The 21,668-nt window shown below is 36.5% G+C and overlaps 1 pseudogene across 1 annotated transcript; it reads right to left on the reverse strand.

Annotated features, from left to right (window-relative positions):
• Positions 1 to 15,210: 15,210 nt before the first annotated feature.
• On the reverse strand, positions 15,211 to 16,851 carry LOC111144303 (annotated as a pseudogene). The gene has a single exon (XR_002640384.1). The product of XR_002640384.1 is annotated as a dynactin subunit 2 pseudogene (transcript).
• Positions 16,852 to 21,668: the final 4,817 nt, after the last annotated feature.

Genomic DNA, 21,668 nt, shown 5'->3' on the forward strand with positions numbered 1-21,668 from the left:
CGATTAAAACAGAAAGAGGAGGCAGTGTGTCTGCAACAGAGAGGGAAATGTGTAGGACCTGAGGTGAGAGATGTCCTTGCAAGGCTGTTTAAGTCAGGGCAAGGAGCTTAGTTTTATTCTTTCTTTGCTGGGAAGCCTTTGTGGTGCTTTAGGCACAAGAATAGCATGACAGTGCTGCATTATAGGAAAGCAAAGTGAAAATCTTGAGTTTTTTATGTGTATCATCATGACTTCTTATTAAATTTTCTCTGTCAAAACGTTTGTGATCTGCCAATATGGTGAAATACAGAAAATAGCAAAACAATATTCATTGATGTAGCTAGAAATCAAAGACCATAGAAAAACGTGCAATAGACCATTCTATGGTCTTTGATTTATAGCAAAACATGCAAAAAAGTTTACAATAATGGCATCAGTTACTGTGATAAATGCAAATGAAATAAACATTCTTATTAAAGATAAAAATGTTCTTATATTAGCTAAGAACAAAGAAATCCAGTAAAATGATGGCAGATTTGTTGACTCGTAAAAGGCTGTACATAGAGGTTGTTATTGAACTATTCAGAACAAATTTCCATTTCTAATTTGTTGATTAAATAAACAAAGCTATCATATATTAAGTCTAACTTTTTAAATTCTAATATAAAAATACTGTTTTTCAGACACTCTGTAATAATTAAAATACTAACTTTGCTTGTTAACTAGACTTATTGTGGTGATCATTTGGCAATGTATACCAATATCAAATCACTATGTTGCCCCCCTGAAAACTAATGTTATATGTCAATTATACTTCAATAAAAATAAAATGAAATACTAATTCCCCCATACTTGAAAAAAATTAACTTTTGTTTCCATGGTCATCTTGGGAAATATTTGAATGTTCTACATTTAGACTGATATCTAATAAACCACATTTCCTTCCTAAAGGAGAAATTTTTTAGATTGGTAATGAGGAAGTGAAAATAGAAATTTGTAGGGGAAAGTCTATATATAGCCTATATGGTTACACAGAACTGAAATCCTGAAATACGCTTGAGTCTGCCAGGATACTGAAAGCTAATTACCACAGTGAGAAGAACTGACCTAAATAAGAGTGACTTCGACATTCCTCCAGCCCCACGGGGCTGTAGATTCAGGTGTGCTCACTGTGTGTGCATGTGCATGTATGTGTAAGTGTGTGTGTGCGTGCACACGTATATGGGGGGGAGGCAGGGTAGTAGGGAAAGGTGTGTTAAAACCACAAAATCGGGATTATTTCAAGTCCTATATTTTCCCATAGTGAAATAATTTCTGTAGTGAGAAAATTGCCTCAGAATATATTGCTGACTATTCTCAGGAACTTTTAAATGAGAAAAGATCCAGGGAGAGGGCATGCAATTTTAATTAACCAATCTGTCAAAACTAAGCATGGTTTAATTAATGACTTGAGATTTTGGAAGAACATTTTTGTGGGGACATAGCACTTCTTCTCTGTCACACCCTTATGAACCATTCCCTAGAGAACTCCTAAGGTATAAATTTGGAGTTCCCCTTTATCATTAAGGGGGAAAAATCTTATGCAGACTCGTTGGAAAGTTTATTATAACAAACATTCTACACTTGGCAATTTCTGATTAAATATTATAAATTGAGGTGATAAGCAATTGGCAGTCCATGTTGGTATTCAAGGGAGAATGATCCTAAAGTGGAAAACTGATCATGTGATTCTAACTTGCCCTACCTTGCCATTACTAATATTTTAATGAGTCCCTAATCTAAAACATATTCCATTTCAAAATGAAAATTTGTTCCTTTCATGCCACACGAATGCCAGTTAATACTCCTTAAAGCTTCTCAGTGGGAAAACTTCCAAAATAACTGGAGGATATATTCACTCTTTCTCAATAACTGCCAAGTGAAATAGAAACAATTAGCTGCATTGCATATTTTGTTGTGTTCTTGATCATCTGGCAAATCAAGACAAAGCACAAAGGATATGTTAGTTGCTGAACAAGTGACAATTTAGCTCATGAACAAAAAGCAGATTGTGGTCAGAAGATAAGTCTTCTACAGTTACAATCATCCTGAAAATGATGCTGTAATTACAGTGCAATATTCTTCCATAAGACCACAGTCTTGCTCAGGAAAGCAGGTTGCTAGCGAGACTCTAATGTCTTTCTTATCCACTGTGAGTCATGCCTTTCATCTGTAATTAAGGCCTTTGATATGCACGACCTTCATTAGCACTGAGATAATGAAACAAATCAAACCAAAAACAAAAAAAAAAAAAAAGAAAGAAACAAATCAAACCAAATATCCTGTTGTTGAATTTGGAAAAGCTACACAAATGCTAATCTCCTTTTGCCTCAGCTTGTGCCTATGCAAAAATGTTATTCTAGAAATACCCATATTTAGATTTCAGGGTGTTGACAAAGTCAGAATATTGTTCATTTTTTGAAATATTGTTTAATTTATTAAATTAATTGACAGGTTGTTTCTTTTATTTGAAAATCTTTGATAACCTGAGCAAATTAAATATACAATAGGATCTATTCCTGCTATTTTTATGGTAAAATAATTTCATATTTGACATGGTTAGATGATCATTCATGTTAGAAATCTTGCTATTCAAATTAAATTTATTTTATTTGTCCACTCACTCTGTGTGCCGGATACTGGGATGAGCATTTTACACATGTGATCTCTGATCCTTGGAATAAATCTGCAAAGCAAATTTTATTATTCCCATTCTATGTATGAGGATATTTGAGCTGAGAAAAAATAAGTGGTTCCCTAAAAAACATGAACTATGTGGCACAGTTTAACTTCATTTGAAGAGGTATGATTGAGGGGGAGGATAGGATGAGCAGAGGGAGGGGTGTCTCTTAGAACAATGTTTTGTGAGCACCAGTGTCAGTAAGACAGCAATGAACAAAACACCAGAAGAAACATAGCAAAGGAGGAAAGTGAAGTGTCAGCGGTCTGACCACAGTTCCTTTAAAGAATGTGATCAGTGTAACTTATATTTAAAGAATGCCAAGTGGTCCAGTTTCGTTCTGCACGTTGCTGTCCAATTTTCCCAACACCAATTGTTGAAGAGACTTTTTTTTTTCCACTGGCTATCCTTTCCTGCTTAGCTGAAGATAAGTTGACCATAGAATTGAGGGTCTATTTCTGCAAACTGGTGCAGCCACTCTGGAAAACAGTACGGAGATTCCTCAAAAAGTCAAAAATAGAACTACCATACAATTCAACAATTGTACTACTAGATATTTATCCAAAAGATACAAACAGTGATTTGAAGGGCCAATGGCACCCCAGTGTTTAGAGCAGCAATGTCTAGAATAACCAAAATATGGTAAGAGCCCAGATGTCCATAGACAGATGAATAGATAAAGAAGATATGGTTTATACATACAACAGAATATTACACCTCCATCAGAAAGGATGAATACCCAACTTTTGTAATCAACATGGATGGGACTGGAGGAGATTACGCTGAGTGAAATAAGTCAAGCAGAGAAAGTCAATTATCATATGGTTTCACTTGTGGAGCATAAGTAAAAACATGGAGGACATTAGGAGGAGGAAAGGAAAAGTGAATTGGGGTAAATCAGAGAGGGAGATGAAGCATGAGAGACTATGGACTCTGTGAAACTGAGGGTTTTGGAGGGGAGGGGGATGCGGAGATGGGTGAGCCTGGTGGTGGGTATTAAGGAGGGCACATATTGCATGGAACACTGGGATTGGTGCATAAACAATGAATCTTGGAGCACTGAAAAAATAAAAAAAATTAAAACAACAGAATATTAGCCGTCAAAAAGAATAAAGTCTCACCATTTGCAAGGACATAGATGGAACTAGAGGGTATTTTGCTGAGTGAAATAAGCCAGTCAGAGAAAGACAAATACCATATGACTTCACTCATATGTGGAATTTAAGAAACAACATATGAACATTGGGGAAGGGAAGGAAAATAAAATAAGATAAAAACAGAAAGGGAGGCAAACCATAAGAAACTCTTAATTCTAGGGAAACAAACTGATGGTTGCTGGAGGGGAGGAGGGATGAGGTAACTGGGCGATGGGTATCAAGGAGAGCTCTTGATGTAATGACCACTGGGTGTTCTGTGCAAATGATGAATTACTAAATTGTACCCCTGAAACTAATAATACACTATATGTTGACCAAATTGAATTTATGTAAAAATAAAGAAAGAAGGAAAGAAAGTAAAGTGTCAGGTACCTTCACTGGGCTTCTTCCCCCTACCGCCTAAAGCCACATCCTCAGTCCTACCTGCCATAGAAACTGTTGTTTCTCTTTTGGTTCAGACACAGGCTTTTCTTATTATAGAGAGTTCACTGTTTTTTCCCCCTTAAATCACACAATCTCCATGGGTCCATAGGTTGGCCCTTCATTTCATTTCATTTTCAGATTCCGATTTCACATAGAGACTGTGCCTGCATTTGCTCTGCTGCCTGAGAACATGCTAACAAACCACTGCATGATATGTGGATATTTGTGCCTGATAAAAAGAAATACTATCTGGTTTGAAGGTCTTGAGGTAAATATTAGGAGTATAATATATGAACTTCGGTGCATGGAATTTATGACATCTATTTTATTTGCTTAGAAATTTTTAAAGTTGCTTCCTCGTACTTCAGTGGTGTTATGAATAAGCGAGGTTGCCAGAAGGCTGAGTTTCACGGACCTCTCTGGCTGAGAGATGCCAGAATGACGGCTTTGGTTCTCATACATGTGAACTGGGTACGGCATAGGCAAAAACTTAGACCCATGGTCACAGATTAGCTTTATGCTTGTTTGTTGTAAAACAAATGAGCTTACTATCTTTGTGCAGGGCCTTTTGTATAATGGTTTATTGTACAAGTTTCCATTACTGTGTCACTGGTCTATTATTTTCAATTATTTTTAGGCTCCTTGAACTTACTCATGATGTCTTATTCATCTCCATATCCCCACAAACTCCCATGAGTCCTGGAACCTAGAAGATGTCAAATGAATGTTTGTGCAATTAAAGAAGGAGCAAGGTATCTATATAACAGATGATGTTAGCTATAGGAGCAGGAATCATACAGTGTAAACTTTTGGGAAACTCACAATAACACAACCTTCACATGAAACATACCACAAACCTATTCTGTTATCTAGTTTACCTATTTCAGCTGTAGGGTATTTTAACAGTCAGCCATTGTCATATGGACATTTAACAGACTACCGTACATGAATTATCATACAACAATAAAAATGTATATCTCACTTGGGCATCTGTATGTCATCTGGGATTTGGGATCAGCTGGGCTTGGCTGAAAGCTGTGGGTTGAGTTATCTAAGCCAGCTTCATTAGTCTGTCATCTTTCTTGGACTAGAAGCTACTACGTGTGGCATGTTCTTCTCAGGACAAGAGGTAGGAGTACAAGAGAGCTATTAACCACACAAACCCATTCCAAAGACCTTCTCACATCATGTCCACTGACAACCCATAGGCCAAAGGAATCACAATCACATGGCCAAGTCCAAAGTCAAAGACTGGAGAGTACACTCTGGCTACAGTGAAGCTATCATATGCTTATTGATAATCATTCTGTTAAAAATAAGTTAGTAATTGAAACCCATAGTTTAATCTATTTCAGACACTTTCACTGATATGTAAATAAAAGGACAAACTAATGCATTCCTCCAGGAAGCATGCTTTGTGGCTATATTTTGAGGGTTGCCATTGCATTTTATTCTATGTAATGGAGTCCTTTGTAGTTGTGTACACCATTGGTACAATAATCTAATGGAATTGGAGCTGGATAGCCATGCATTGTGGTATAATTAATTTTATTTTAAATCACTATAAATGTACACACAAAAAAACCTGTTAATAAAATAATCCAATTAAATTTTTATTTGAAAATGCTCTCTGTTGTATGGCAGTTCAACTAAGTTCAACTGTGTCATCCATCCCTCCACCTAGCCGAGGTAATAGATAATTTCATTTATTTAAATGAGTGAAATATGTGAAACACTGAGCATAGCACTGACATGTAATAAAAGTTATGTAAATTTCTGCTACAGTAATAATGATAATAAAAGCTGAAATTATGTTGAAAAGGACAAAAAGCAGAGAATTCATTGATACCTTAGAATTAGTACAGAACAAAAAAACATGAAGATCAGGGCAGGGTTAGTCTGTGAGGCCAGTTTAACCAGTATGACTGGTCATTTGGTCATTTGGTCAACATGGTAATAAGCAAGAGAGAAGATGCATTCAATGAAATCATTGATAATGCAACCACATTGGGTATCTTAGAGAAGTAACACCTGCCTTAGCTCTGCACAGTGGCTGAAAAGCTAGTGTCAAAAATAGAAAGTATAATATGAGCAAAACAAAGTTAAAATGATAGGTAGAATTGTATGCAATTGTCACTTTTTCCAACCAAAAGTGGTCAATACAGGCCACCTCAAAGGGTTCAATCAATTCAAGCAAGAATTCAGGTGCTTCTGAGTAGTCAGATAGAAACACTTGCCCTCTATCAGGGTTCTAAAACTATAGATATGAAAAATTATCAGGAGAAGATAGATGAAAAACACCAGTGGCCTTAAAGGAACTCTAAGCATTGGAAACTGACTTAGGTCAAAGGAGACACATCTGGTTGACCCATTAGTTATGTCTAGCACTTCAGAAGACAACTAGCACAGCAAAGACAAATATAAGAAAACAAAAGTAAAAACTGTTTGAGAGTTTACCCACAATCACTAATATCTAAAATATGGTCGTGGTTACTTGATGAGGAAGAATTGATCATGTGAGGAGTTGACAGCCTTCCTACCTATTGTGATAAGGTGCTAGTTATGCCCTATGCAGTCCACATGTGATGTTCTGGTTTATCTCAATTAACAATGTCTCCTTGTGCAGAGACCAAAGTTAAGCAAGCGTTGTTAAAGCAGAATGTCTGCTTCCAGATGCATTCAACCAAATATCTGATCATACTGGTACATATGTGAAGGTGATACTTGCCTGGGTCTGCTGGGCTAGGTTACATAAACACTGGTTATACACCTAGTCTTTTTGCAGGAACAGATTTTGATAAGCATGGTCATATAAGCCAGTTTTATAAAATGAACAAATGTACTCTTGCTTACAATTGAGAGCTGTCACCTCCTGTCTCTACAAAATTCTTTTACTGATCACTATATCAACTTAAATGGGCTCACTTAAACTTTTAATGGATCAACAAATGTTGTGCAGGTCTGTGAAAAATACCATATAGAATCAGCTAAAAACACATCAAACAGATTTACATTCCTCCATTACAAGTGCAAAGTCAAAGGAAGGCATCTTCCTTCTCTACCGGACTAAATGGTAATTGAAAATTTGCGGTACATCTTAAATGCGTGAGCCCCAGAAGGAAGAGAGCCTCTCTGGAGGGAAGATTTAAGTGCAGAATGTAGAAGATAATGTTCTGTTAGCCATATGCTCTGTGGGCGTGCCACTGGAGAAGTGCAGTGTTGGGAAGAAGCTCAAATTTGGTGCGACACACGTTTTGTTTTTCTTGTACTTCAGGGAAAGCAGTAAGTGAGATTGATTATTAAATTATATCAGAGAACATAGAATATTTGTTGCTGAACACAGAGTAGAATTTATATTTCTCTTTTTATATAAATCCTCTTCTTATGACCTTTGTTTAATAAATGATGCACCAATGGATGCCATCAGCATGCATTTTCTCTCCCCACCCCCAACATCAAGTCTTACTAAGCCAGCAATACTCATAATAACTGACAATGGGGGGAAAATATTTGTGGCTGGCATTTCACTTGGTTCTTTATGTGCATTATGTCATTTAATTATAAGTACAGTGTAAGGAGTTCAGTACTAGTAATTTACCAACAAGGGAACACAGGCTTAGAGAAACTGATTAACTTGCTGAGGTTTTCATGACCAATTATAAGAACTAGACTTTGGCCCCTGGTCTAGATGCAGACTAGAACCCCAAGCCACATGACTTTCTCTAGTAAAAGTTCAAAATCTGCAGTCAATGATTTGTAGGGGTCTATGTCCACATACTAATTAAGATGATATAAAGCCTACAATGATCAATTCTATCTTGGCAGTCTGCATAGTGATTTATTTTTTAGAGAATTAAATGCTGCTAGAGGTATCTGTCTTCCATGGACAGCTTGAGTGGAGACTGTGTTTCTCCACTTCTTGGTGTGTGTTTGTGTATATACGTTTTTTCTCCATTGTTAATGTTATATGTTATATCCTTATCATACAAAAGTTGGTTTATAGAAAAATAAAATTATGTATAAATATTTAATTATTTAGAAGACTGTAATTTTCAGATTACTCCGGGAGGTTATTATTATTGTCATTACAGCCTTAATATTTTGTATTCAACTTGTAAGTAAGCTTGCCCATATGTACTATTGGACTCTTTTGACCCACTTTCTAAATTTCAGGCATTATTATTATAATAGTTTTTAGGAATCATAAGCCAGCTTGTGAAGATAAGGAAAGGAAGAGATATTCTTTTACTTTTTAATTTATGCTTAGAGAGATGTTTCGCTATGTAGAAATCACACATAATTTTGAACAATAGGATTTATGAACTTAATTCATAATACCTTTGTTTTTCAGCTTTCACACTTATAAAATAAGAATATAACAGGTTCAATTTTTTTTTTAAGATTTTATTTATTTATTTGACAGACAGAGACCACAAGTAGGCAAAGAGGGAGGCAGAGAGAGAGGAAGGGAAGCAGGCTCCCTGCTGAGCAGAGAGCCCGACGCGGGGCTCGATCCCAGGACCCTGGGATCATGACCTGGGCCGAAGGCAGAGGTTTTAACCCACTGAGCCACCCAGGCGCCCCAACAGGTTCAATTTTTAAAAAAGATTTTATTTATTTATTTGAGACCCAGAGAGAGAGCATGAACAGGGGGAGTGGCAGGCAGAGGGAGAAACAGGATCCCACCACTGAGCAAGAAGCCCGATGTGGGGCTCAATTCCAGGACCCTGAGATCATGCTCTGAGCTGAAGGCAAATGTTAAACCGACTGAGTCACTCAGGTGCCCCATAACGGATTCAGTTTATCTAGTTATTGTGATGATCAAATGAGATTACGCAGAACATGTCTTATTAACAAAGATTTTATTTATGTATTTATTTATTTATTTATCTATTTATAAATTGCATTATAATTACATGCAGTGTTACATTAGTTTCAGGTGTACAATAGAGTGATTCAGCAATTCTATACATCACCTGGGGCTCATCCTAAGTGTTCTGTTAATCCCCATCACCTATTTTACCCATCCTCCCACCCACCTCCGCTTTGGTAACCATCAGTTTGTTCTCTATAGCTAGGAGTCCAATTTTTGGTTTATCTTTGTTCATTTGTTTTGCTTCTTAAATTCCATATATAGATGAAATCATATGGTTTTTGTCCTTCTCATTGACTTATTTAACTTGGCATTATACCCTCTAGGTCCATGCATGTTGTTAAAAATGGCAAGATTTCATTCGTTTTGTGGCTGAACCATATTCCATCATATATATATATATATATATATATATATATATATATATACACACACATATGTATATATATATATATTTGTGTGTGTGATGTATATATTTGTGTGTGTGATGCAGTGTGTGTGATGTGGGGTGTATATATATCACATCTTTTTTATCCATTTATCTATCAATGGACACTTGGTTTGCTTCCATAATTTTGCTATTGTAAATAATGCTGCAATAAATATAGGGGTGCATGCATCTTTTCAAATTAGTGTTTTCATATTGTTTGGGTAAATACTCCATTGTAGAATTACTAGATCATATAGTAATTTTATTTTTAAATTTTTGAGGAACCTCAATACTGTTTTCCATGGGGGCTGAACCAGTTTTCATTCCCACCAACAGTGCACAAGGGTTGACTTTTCTCCATATCCTTGCCAACACTTATTTCTTCTGTTTTTTATTTTAGTCATTCTGATAAGGGTAAGGTGATATCTTTTTTCTTTTTAAAGATTTTATTTATTATTTATTTGACAGGTAGAGATCACAAGTAGGCAGAGAGAGAGAGAGAGAAGTGGAAGCAGGCTCCCTGCTGAGCAGAGAGCCTGATGCGGGGCTCGATCCGAGGACCCTGGGATCATGACATGAACCGAAGGCAGAGGCTTTAACCCACTGAGCCACCCAGGCACCCCAAAGGTAAGGTGATATCTTTATTGTGGTTTTGACTTACTTTTCCCTGATGATTAGTGATATTGAGCATCTTTTCATGTATTTGTTGGCTATCTATGTATCTTTGGAGAAATTTATGTTCCTGTCTTCTGCCCATTTTTTTAATTGGATTATTTAGTTCTTAGTGTTGAATTGTATATGTTCTTCATATATTTTGGATATTAACCTCTTATGGGATATATCATTTGCAAATATCATCTCCCATTCAGGAGGTTGTCTTTTAGTTTTGTTGATTGTTTTATTTGCTGTGAAAAAGCTTTTTATTTTGGTATAGTCCCAGTAGTTTAATTTCCCTTTTGTTGCCCTTGCTTCTGGAGACATATCTAGAAAATTCTTGCTATGGCTGATGTCAGAAAAATTACTGCTGTCTTCTAGGATATTTATGGTTTCAGGTCTCGTATTTAGGTCCTTAATCCATTTTGACCTTCCTTTTGTGTATGATGTTAAAAAGTGATGCAGTTTTATTCCTTTGCATGTGGCTATCCAGTTTTTCCAGAACCCTTTGTTGAAGAGACTATCTTTTTTCCAGCGAGTATTCTTGCCTCCTTTGTTGTAGATTAATTGACCATATAATTATGAACTCATTTCTGGGATCTTGATTCTATTCTATTGATCAATGTGTCTGTTTTTGTGCCAGTACAACACTATTTTGAATACTACTGTATTATGTCTTGAAATCTGGGATTGTGATAACCTCTAGTTATGTTTTTCTTTTTCAAGACTGCTTTGGATAGTTGGAGGCTTCCTGTTCCATATAAATTTTAGGATTATTTTTTCTAGTTCTGTGGAAAATGCTTTTGGTGTTTTGATAGAGATTATGTTGAATCTGTATATTGCTTTGGATAGTATGGGCATTTTAACAATTTTTGTTCTCCAAATTAATGAGCATGGAATATTTTCCCACTTATTTGTGTCATCTTCCATTTCTTTCATTATTGCTTTATAGTTTTCAGAGTATAGATCTTTCAACTCTTGGTTAAGTTTATTCTTAGGTAGTATATAACTTTTGGTGCAATTATAAATGGGATTGTTTCCTTAATTTCTCTTTCAGCCACTTCATTGTTAGTTTATAAAACTGCAATAGATTTTGTATATTGATTTTGTACCCTGCAATTTTATCAATTCATTTATCAGTTCTTAAAGGTTTTTGGTGGAGTCTTTAGGGTTTTCTCCATATAGTATCATGTCATCTGCAAATAGTGAGCCTGATTTCTTCCTTGTCAATTTAGATTCCTTTTATTTCTTTTTGTTTTCTGACTGCTGTGGCTTGGACTTCCCATACTATGGTGAATAAAAGTGGAGGAAGTAGACATCCTTGTCTTGTTTCTGATCTTAGGCAGAAAGCTCTCAGTTTTTCTCCACTGAACATTGATGTTTGCTGTAGATTTTTCATATATGGACTTTATTATGTTCAAGTGTGCTTCCTCTAAACTACTTTGTTGAGGGTTTTTATCATGAATGGATGTTGCATTTTGTCAAATGCATAACAGAGATATTTTTAACCTAAATAATTAATACATGACTAATTTCTAATTTCTCATTGTACCAAATTAAACCAATTTCATTGTTCATTTTCTTAGGAAGAAACATAGAGAAATAAGTAAAAAGACAAATACATAGATTAAGAAACAGTGGATCCAAGCCAGATGACTTGTGAATGGAACTTAATGAATAAAAAATGTAAATTTAGGTTTTAATTTAAAGAAAGAGAAACTATCCAGATTAGAGCAAGAGTTTGGAGGGTATATCATTTGGGTATCAGTCACAAAAACAGAAATTATCCTAGATATTTGGGGTGGAAGAGAAATTAACAATAGGCAATTAAATAATTGTAGATAATTAGATGCTTCTAATCTAAGGAAATCAGGAAATTTCTCAGGAAACCAGGAAATTTCAGAGACCACAAGAAAATGCTGCTCACTGTCTCAGCTGTTTACAGCAGTGAAGCAGGTATCTTCAAGAGAAAACCCAGAATGTACAGTAAACCTCAAAGTCCATTGTTGTCTATCAATATCTGAAGAGTGTAAGGCTTCTTTCCTTCCCTTCCCAGCCCTGAAGCAATACTTATCATGGTGTCATGGAAACCACAAGACTGCTGGAATGGAGGCTTAAGAAAGACAGCTTCCAGACTTCCAGTCTCTACAGAAGACCACCAGGATTTGAAGGGAGGGATGGTGCTGAATACTAGAGGAGATTCTCAGGAAAATAAAGAGAATAAATAGAAATATTGAGATATTACAAACAAACACACGCTTAGGTTTGTAATAAGAGATGAAAAAAGATCAACCCATTTGAAGTTAACTCCAAGAATACTTTCTTTTGAGTGGGACAAGATTAGTGAAATTGAGTTGAGGGGGAAAATGATGCAGTTCTCACATTTTATACTAGGCTTCAAATTGAAATTTGAAATAATATAAATGCCATCTACTGTTTTCAAATGGAAAGTCAAGTTAGAAAAAAATAACCTGCAATGTGTATACTGGTAAAATTTTAAAATTCATATTGTGCTTTCATGGTAAGTAGAGAGGGATGTAAGGGGTATTGAGGAGAGGTAGAGCCAAAAGCAAAGAAGAGAGGTATCACCTTTGATGATTTCCTGATGGATGGTAACAGAAGTTTTAGTGTGTTACTGAAGAGGAAATGGCCAAGAGAGGAACTGAGTATACTTACAAAAGAAGTGGTATAGGTGAGCTTAAAGTTTTCATCTACCACACAAGCATTCACTAGAAAGTGTTTCAAGAAGGCATTTAATTAAAAATATATATATATATATATTTTGCATATATATATATGCAAATAAGTTAGAGCCGTGGAGGCAATTGGAAGAATAAAACCAGACATTTGTGTCCGGGGAACAGAGAGGAGGCAGAATAGAGACTATTACTTTTTATTATAAGACCCTAAGCTTTAATTATTTTAAAAATATATTAATATGTTATTTTGATTGGTATGAAAATTAGCAAACAATTCAAATAAAGCAACAGTTTCCTTGGATAGTTTCTATTTCTCTGGCATGGTGTTATCGATTAGGCATACAAAACTTAGCTGAGTATAATTCCTACCATCACAGTTTTACAGTTTCGTAACCCTGATCAATGTGTACATCAAAATTAAAGTATGCCAAACTGTGGAAAGAGCCAAGATGCCCTTCAACAGATGAATGAGTAATGAAAATATGGTCATATATACAATGGAATGTTACGCAGCCATCAGAAAGGATGAATACCCAACTTTTGTATCAACATGGATGGGACTGGAGGAGATTATGCTGAGTGAAATAAGTCAAGCAGAGAAAGTCAATTATCATATGGGTTCACTTACTTGTGGAGCATAAGGAAGAACATGGAGGACATTGGGAGAAGGAAAGGAAAACTGAATTCGGGTAAACCAGAGGGGGAGATGAAGCATGAGAAACTATGGACTCTGAGAAACAAACTAAGGGTTTTGGAGGGGAGAGCACGGGGAGATGGGTGAGCCTGGTGGTGGGTATTAATGTATTAAGGAAGGCACATATTGCATGGAGCACTGGGATTGGTGCGTAAACAATGAATCTTAGAACACTGGAAAAAATAAAACCTCTGTTTACCATCCATCAGGAAATCATCAAAGGTGATACCTCTCTTCTTTGCTTTTGGCTCTACCTCTCCTCAATACCCCTTACATCCCTCTCTACTTACCATGAAATAAAATAAAATTAAGATGCTAAAGTTTAAAAAAGTTAAAGTATGAAAATTTTAACAAATTTGTTAATATACTTAAGAGTCACAACTATTTTATGTGTAATCTTAACACATACTTAATTATTTTAAGTGTGATGTTTAATAAAATACACTGCTCCATCAGCATTTATTCCAGGAGATAAAATACAGTAATAAATTTATCATAATCTGTAGTTGTATCATAAGCTGTTGTAATCTATAGTTCATAGGATCCTTGAAGATAACTGAACATCAGAAATTGGTACTAAATAAAAATATCTTATTTTAAACATCAGACATTTTTATTATTCCCCAAATTACTAGCATAAAATGAAAAGCACAGAAAAAAAATATAAAATTCTTTTGTGAAGGTATGGGAGACTGATTTTTTCTGGTTTTCTGCAGCTTCCATTAATATTGGAAAATCTTCTGTTTGTAATTGGCACTGGTCCATTTCTATATTTAACATGGAGATTTGGGATGTTAATTTTTTTATTTTACAAAATGAAAATAACTTTATTATGAAAAGGAGATCATGCTTATTTTAAAAGGTAATTCAAACAGTACAGAAAAAAATATGAAGAAAGTAAAACTGACCCTTATGTCTACCACTCAGAGATAATATTCACCATTTTGATGACCATGCATTTCTTCATGCATTTATATTTCTGTAAAAACTACAAATGTATATAATTTTAAAAATTACAAGTAGGATTATAGGTTACATGTTATTTCAAATAGAACTTGAAAAGCTGGTATGGGCATCATTCCATGTCTCTAAATATTGATTTACATATTTTTTCTGAGATTTTTGATAAAGTTTTTTTATTGAAACAATACTTAGAAAAATATGCAACTCACAAATGTGCAGCCAGAGGAATTTTTACAAAATGCACATATTCATGCATACACCAGCTAGGGTAAAGAACATTGGCAGCAACCTAGAAGCTTCCTTCTTGTGTCTTCCTAGTTATGACCCCTATTACCACTATGACAGATATTCCATTGTCTTCAGGCTTCCATAATTCCTTTTGAGAGCTCAGCTTTTGTCTGACTCTTAAGCCTCAGAGAGCAGGAAGAAGTTGACTCCCTGTTGAGTAGGTGGCCCAACGTGGGGCTCAATCCTAGGACCCTTAGATCGTGATCTGAGCTGAAGGGAGACACTTAACCAACTGACCCACCCAGGTGCCCCAACAAATTATCCTTCCACTTTTATTTTATTTTATTATTATTATTTTTTTTTCAGAGTACAACAGCTTTTAACGGTCAGAAAGAGTTGTACAGAATTGTAGCCAGCCATGGGAACTGTGCTGGAGGACAGGACCCAATCATGCCTTGCCTCAGGCAAAGCAGTACTGGACAGGAACTGGCATGTGGCAGGGCCCACATCCCTGGGGCTTGAGGGGAGACTACCATCTAATGTCCCCCAGCTACCACTCTGTATTCCTCAGAGGAGGGGTGTAAACCCCACATGCAAGAAGAACCCCTTTGCCCCCAATGTCAAATGGTATGGGGATGCGAGAGTTATAATTAAGGGGAAAACCTATGTAAGCTGTTAACAGAGTTCAGAGGGGTAGGGATTACCCTCATTCTCCATCTCCTAAAGGTGCTCACTTACCCAGCTTCTTCATCCATTCATCAATGTTGGCAAAATTCCCTTCAACCGTGGACAGGTTCTCATGCATGGTTGCCTGCACCTGGGTCAGGAGGGTGGTGGTGTCCTTGAGGGAGCTAGCAATCATCTGCTGTGTGGTATCCAAGTGAGTCAGGAGGTGACCGAACTGCATGGCTTGCTCATACAGCTGCTTGATGGTGACAAGTCTCTGCACCAGCTCAGGAAGGGTGGAGGAAATGGGGCTCCAGCCCTGTACAGTGCCGTATAGCTGGTGCACCTGGCTTTGTGTATCTGCATCTTCTACAGAAGCTTCATGCTTGGCAATCTCATTCATCTTTCCCAGGACACTCTGTAGCCGAGCCTCCACTTGGTCCAAAACTGCAAGGTCCAGGGCATTCACCTTTGCTTGCAATAGTTCTATAGTCTCCATGAGACAGGCTCCCTGCACACCTGCTGAAAGGGGATTCTGAGCATCCTGATCACAGCGTATGATTGCTTCCAGCTCTGTCAGGCACTTCTCAAGTTCAGCAACTTCAGCAGCTTGAGAGAACTTGTCCTGTTCAGGCCGAGAATGTAGTCCATAAGTGACAAGGCTACTATCTACAGGAGTCCCGCCGGTGGTCTTTCCCCCTGAACTGGTTCCTTTGCTGTTTTTGATGGCTTCCAGCTGCAGCAGCAAGCACTTAGCCAGAGCTCCATCAGGGTCAGTAAAGTTGATGGCTGCATCTGGTCCCAGCAGCTTCTCCAGGTGGGAAGCAACCAGCTGCTGCTTCAGGGTAGCCAGTAGTTCAGCCAACACCACTGCGGTCAATTTCTCTTCAGTGGCAGACTCCTTCAGCATTGTCTTGATTTTCTCAACTTCAGTTGTCAGCTCTTGGACCTCATGCAATAGTTGCTGGTACTTTTGCTGGGGTTTCTCCTTCACTCCCAAGCCCTCCCCAGACATCTCATATTCTCCAGATTCATATCCTGTTCTCTTGGTTTTTCCAGTATGATTTGAGAAATCAAGTCCCTTTGTCCCCACTCTCTTGTCTTTGAACTTGTCATAGGCAGCATTGGGATTGACAATGATGTGCTCCACACTTGTGCTCCTCAGCTTCTCCAGCTCTGCATCAAACTCGGCTTGATCACCTTCAGGCAGGTCACTGGTTTCATAAACATCTGGCTCGTTCCTGGCAATGTCAGGAAGATCGGCATCTTTAGGGTCTGCCGTGGTGGTGGTGGCGAGATGGGGTTGGGGGATAGGGGCCTCGGTGGAGTTGGGGCTGGTGTTCAGGTAGGGGAGAGGCTGGGTCCCGGTCCCAGGCTTCCACATTTATTTTTAATATCAATATCATTTTTTTAGTTAACATATCTTGACATATATAAAATTTACATATAATTTTAAATAAATTTTAAGACTTTCTATATGGTTTTATTCATCTCTACAATCTTGTTTGATCTGTCTTTTAAATATATTTTGATATCTGAAAGGGTATGTCTTCCTCCTCATTGCTCCTCTAAGAATATTCTGGGACATACTGGCATGCTTATCCTCCCAAATTAGTCTTATTTACTTTTCACATTTAAAATGATTTTTTCAGAATGTTATTGGGGAAAAATACATCAACCAGTTATTTTACACATTAATTCATTATCTCTCTGGATTAGAAAAAAAAATCCATTCCAGGACCTTGTTTAGGGTGAGCCCACTATGACTTACGAATCCAATTTCTGGACCACACTGAAATAATCAGCTCTCCAAGAATAGCCAAAACAGATCAAACAAATGTCATTTTTATCTTATGGAATGTTGGGTTGTAGGTTAAGAAAATGTGAATAAGCCACCCAGGTACCCCTCAGGCAATAGATTAAAAAGGTATATAATGAGTAAAAATCACTGAATAAATCTTAGGGATAACTGTGGTATCCCCCTATATCTGCTCACTTTTCACATTTCTTTCTCTTAACCCTTATGCTCTCATTTTCTTTTTCGCTCTTTGTTTTGTCCTCATTTTACTCATTTACTTTCCCCTTTGCCCCCTTTGTCTTTTTCCTTTCTCCCTCTTCCCTTTTTTTGTCTTTCTCCTATCTGATGTCAATAAGTGGTATTTATAAAAATAGCTGTTGGAGAGAGAAAGTAGGTCTGCTAATAATGAACCACAAGGGAGTAAATATACTTTTTTTCCCTCCAATATCTGTTAAGATGGAAACACAAGAACCTTCATCAAAATTTTGTTCAAAAGTAGAAAATAATTATTATTTTGAATCATTAGAAATTAGATAAATCAAAGTCTATATTCATGTATATCTTAAGACCCTTGTTTCATTTAATGTAATTTTATATCTCAGTAATCACCCAGAGTGTTTGATAAATATAATCTAGGTCCTATAAACGATTTACCAGGTTCAGATAAAATGCACTTTTACAGCTGAGTTTCTTAGCTTTTCCTAATACATTCTCCCAACGATGTGATCTCTTTTTAAGTTACATTTTTAATAGATGTTTTGGAAAAGATCTGAACTGCTATTGATTGAATTTTGATGCTTAGTCAATTTGTGATGGGATGAAAGTTCCTATAAATGAGTAATTATGAGAATGTTTCCTTCTGAGATACATATTTCTGTGAATGAAATTTGGTTCTAATTAACTAACACTTTATTGTAGTTCTGTCTCCAGATATGTTTTCCTCCTCTTTCAATATGGCTTTTCAAAGACATGTAATTTCAAAATGAATATGCCCAGAAAGACCCTACTGTTTGCCACAAGACTGCATGTTCCATGAGGACAGAATTATTTATTTGTGCACAGATATCCTGCAACAGTGCTCCTATTACATCATAGCTCCTCAATCAATGTTCATTGAGTGAAATAATGCATAAAAGCTTATCATCTAGGAATTCTTAAACTGGAGGTACTATAGTCATCAAGGGATTCACAAATCCCTGATTTTATGCAAGATTTTGTCTGTAATACCAGTTTGCATGCTTCCCCCTGCCCCCGGAGAATGTATTTATGGTCCTTATGAATCTCTCAGAAAAAAACATGATCCAGAAACTAAGTAGTGTTGCTTATAACTCCCCCCCATCCATGTGCTTAATTGGATTTTTTTGATAGACAGACTTTATTTTTTAAAACAGTTTTAAATTTATAGAAAATTGGGTAGAAGGGACAGAGATTTCCCATATCCCCTCTGCCTCCATGCATACACTGCCTCTCCAATTATTGGATTTTTTATTTTTTTAATTTTTTTATTTTTATTTATTTATTTTTAAAGATTTTATTTATTTATTTGACAGAGAGAGATCACAAGTAGACGGAGAGGCAGGCAGAGAGAGAGAGAGAGGAGGAAGCAGGCTTCTTGCTGAGCAGAGAGCCCAATGTGGGACTCGATCCCAAGACCCTGAGATCATGACCTGAGCCGAAGGCAGCGGCTTAACCCACTGAGCCACCCAGGCACCCCCAATTATTGGATTTTTTAAAAGTCAGACCCAATAATGTTTAAATGTTGTTGCTTAACTAAATTGCATTAGCATATTAGGAGTCAGTCCAGTCTGAATAATTTCTTCTTTATCTTCAACGTATTTTCTCTAGAACAGAGGTTCTCAAAATTTGAAGTGCATAAAAATCATCAAGAGATCAGAATGAAGAACAGATACTGATTCATGTAGTTTGGGAGCCCAGGGTACATCTTTCTTTCCAAACTCTCAGGGAATAGAGCTCCCTCCATGTGTGGACCCTGATTGGTACCACTGGGACATTTGTTAGAGATGCCCATTCCCAGGTCCCTCCCCTGATCTTCTGAGTCAAAACCTGCATTTCAGTCAGATCCTGGACATTTGTATGCACACTGAAGTTTGAAAAACACTAATATAGACCAATGCTTCTCAACTCTGGCTGTAGAGTAGAATTTACTCAAGAAAATTTTAGAAAATGGTGCCCAGGCCTCACTCAGACAATGAAATTAGAATCTTTCAGGAGGGGAATCTGAACATTAATGTTTTTACTTAAGCACCCGAAATGATTCATTTTCTACCAAATGCTCAGTACAACGAATGCCCAACAACACCTGGTACCAACAATATTCAAATTCCAGAAAGGATGGGAAAAAAAAAAAAAAGAACTGGTAAGTTTCACAAAATTGGATATCCAATGACATCAGACTTCTAAATAGCCACAACATGAGCAAAATGGTGAAGAAGCAATGTCTTCAAAATGGAAGAAATTATTTCTAACTTAGACTTCTATACCAATCTAAATTATCAATCAAATATGAAGGAAGAGTGAAGAATTCAAATGTATCTACCTTTCTCAGGAGCTACTAGAAGAATGCTCACTGAAAGAAAGGGTTAAGTTAAGGCAGAGAAAGATATGAAGGTCTAGCACAGGCAAGATGACATGTGGTGGGCCTGAGAGCAAAGAGACTATCACGTGGTCCTGGAGAATTATCCCCAAAAAGAGAATATATGCGTAGTTAAAGTCAGTTACAGTATTTAACCACAATAAAAGAGGTTTTAGGCTTGAGCTGCTAACTTTGTGACTGAGTTAAGAATCTATCAACTATCTATCATCTTCTATCATCTATCCATATATAACATATATAAGTACAAGAAGTGTGTGTGTATATATATACATATAGATACACATATATATGAAAAAATATATATATATAAAGCAAAGCAATTTAAAAAGGCAATTGTTGTCACCAAAATTTTTAAATGCATATTAATTTAGAATTAGTAGCTTGTTCCTTAGTAGATCCTCTTTTTTATATTTCACGTGTAGTAGGTGCTCAATAAACATGGTTTGAAAGTAATTAGCAGTTTATACATTCAAGCATAGCCTTAAATAAACCCAAGTATGTATCACAGTCAACTGACAACCTTTTAAAAAAATACTAAAGTCTTGTTTCTACTTTCCGAGAATCTGATTTAGGTGATATATTAAATGTGTTTTATTTCAAAAGGGCAAGACATGATTCAGAGATGCAGTCACTCAGAAAGTGGAGCATATAGGTGCTTTAGTGGAATGCTGTGTGCTATGGGATTCTGAGGAGACTGAGAGCTGTTTCAGATGGGGGAATCTGGAGGGGCCAGTGGTGGAAGAACTCATCTCATACTGGGTCCCTGCAAATGCATCTTTGTGTTGGTGGCTCTGGCCTTTGTTATCAGTGCCTGTTGCTATTTAAAGTGGAAATTCTTAGATTTAGGTTAACTCTGAGGCCCCACTTAAAATACCATGGCTCCATTTGTCAAGGGTTACATAGCAGAGCATTTTCTCTTCATGCTTTATATCCAGCTGGATCGCAGCAGGTTTCTTCCTAGCCTCAAAATTGTTTCTATACTTTTCCTTATAGCTTGAGAATTTTTTCTCCTGCAAATACCAGGAAGACCATGGCTGGTGTTTAAAACTTATTTAGTGCTGGTGCTCACTCCACCCATCTCTCACCAACATTATAACCTCAGGCACAAATCATTAACGGCCCTGAGCCTATGTCTTTGTGTATTAAATGGAATGATGATTACTGACTATTTGTTTTGTAGGGTGGTTATGAGTATGTAATGGAGTCATGGCTGGAAAAGATTCAACAGCTGCAAATTTTTACATATTTAAGGGTTTATCCATTTTGTCATCATGCTATCATTTATTCTTCAAACTTGGTTGCCCAGGTTGGTCTGTTGGGAGCAGGATTGCTTGGTGATTCACAAGAAAATAGGAAGCTAGAAATGTTTGGTGATTTTATGTAGATATTATTCATGAGAATAAACATGAATATGGATGATGAAGGTCAAAGTTGAGAAGGCAGATTGACAATTTATCCCACTGAATTTGAACATTTTACAATTTGGGTTGCACACTATCTCTGTTGAAAAAAAAAAGGAAATGAATGTGGTTGCTGGTGAAGAATATAACTTTCCATTTTGATACATTTTAACAGAGTTCCAAGAAATAATTTATAAAATAAATATTCATGATACAGAAGTCTCATACACCTAGACATAATGTTCTAGAATATTAGAAAACTGGAAAGATGTAATCTGGTGGATAGAGTGAAAATTGCTTGGCAGGTTGATTTTACATTTACTTGTCCCTAATCTTTCTTTGTGTACATTTTAAATGAAATATAAAGATTT

This window comes from Enhydra lutris, unplaced genomic scaffold, assembly GCF_002288905.1.
Source record: "Enhydra lutris kenyoni isolate GAN:26980312 unplaced genomic scaffold, ASM228890v2 scaffoldscaffold1, whole genome shotgun sequence".
NCBI classification, from domain to species: Eukaryota; Metazoa; Chordata; class Mammalia; order Carnivora; family Mustelidae; genus Enhydra; species Enhydra lutris.